The sequence below is a fragment of the Zingiber officinale genome, chromosome 6B, assembly GCF_018446385.1.
Source record: "Zingiber officinale cultivar Zhangliang chromosome 6B, Zo_v1.1, whole genome shotgun sequence".
NCBI classification, from domain to species: domain Eukaryota; kingdom Viridiplantae; phylum Streptophyta; class Magnoliopsida; order Zingiberales; family Zingiberaceae; genus Zingiber; species Zingiber officinale.
In genome coordinates, this window is record NC_055996.1 from 77,817,708 (window position 1) to 77,819,073 (window position 1,366).

The 1,366-nt window shown below is 28.3% G+C and overlaps 1 non-coding gene across 1 annotated transcript; it reads left to right on the forward strand.

Moving 5' to 3' along the window:
• The first annotated feature begins 723 nt into the window (after positions 1-723).
• On the forward strand, positions 724-864 carry LOC121993466. The gene has a single exon (XR_006115308.1). It is a non-coding gene; the product is annotated as a small nucleolar RNA snoR77 (small nucleolar RNA).
• The last annotated feature ends 502 nt before the right edge of the window (positions 865-1,366 follow it).

Consider the following 1,366-nt stretch of genomic DNA (forward strand, 5'->3'; position numbering starts at 1 on the left):
TAAAGTAAATGAATTAATATAAATTAAAAAATTGAAATAAATATTCTCTAACATAAGAATTGAGTCTAAAGCAATGTTTTAAAAATCGGATATGTCACTGAACTAATGAGATGATTGGATCGAGATTTTTAAGATTTGATCGGTGGTTCAACCGTTATATATATATATATATATATATAATATAAACGATGTTTCAATAATTAAAAATCATGATTCAATCCTGATTGAACCTGTGATTTTAATCGATTTCGAACGGTTTTGATCGATTTTGACTGATTTTAAACGATTTTGATTGATTTTTTTATTTTTTCAATTTTAATAATTGATTGGACCAGATCAAAATCCGATTTGCGATTCAACCGGTTGGACCGGCGGATCCAATACGATTTTCTCAACACTGGTCTAAAGTTAAAATTTTGGATAAACATTTTATCATTTGTACCGGTACTTTTAATGTTTTATATTTAACAGTAAAATAAAAAAAATATTTTTTTTAAAAAATAATATATTTAACTAAGGGTATACTAGTCTTTTCATCAATTTCCCAGTCTATATTAACACCGGCTAGGGTTCTTCGCCTCCTGTCCAGCAATGCCATTGTATCGTCGTTTCTTCCACCGCTTTTGCCGGCAGCTTGGCCCTTGTGTTTTACGATCAAGTTAGGTTTTCTTTCCCCTTTGATATCTCCTCCTATTTTTTTTATTTTCCTTCGAGCAAAGAATCAGGCAGCCTCTTTGCCTACAATATAAAAAATCTATGGCATCGGCGGTGTTATTTTGCTCGGATAAGAAATCATGCTACGGCTCCTTCAGATCGGCGGAGAGATTCTCTCTTTGATGTTGGTCTAATAAGCTTTAACACATTTCCACTTCGTTTTTTTTTGTTCAAGTTTATTTTATTTTACGATCTCCGACGCAACTTTCATGGAAAATTTAGAAACTTTTTCTGTAAAGTCTTCATCGGAGATTTTTTTTTTCTTTCATTGTATTCTTTTTTCTGATGTATAAAGGGGGGAAAACATATTTACTCTTGGACCATTGTTACTTAGCGATCAAAAGCTCCTTTTTCCCATTTCAATTTCAATAAACAGTTTTTTATCCACTTAGAAAAGTTTTAAAATAATTTAAATCATGTATTTATAAATCACATATTTAATTTCATTTTTTACTTCTGTCTGTTATTGTTTAAAGTAACAAACAAAATATATTCACATATCTAATTATATATTAATTTTACTTTTAAGTAGATGAACATATATTTTTAAAAATTAGATGAACATATATAAAATTTGATTTTGTGTATCCTGAATTTTTTAGATCTATTATTTATTTTTAGTCGACATTTTTTTAATTAAATAAATACTTTC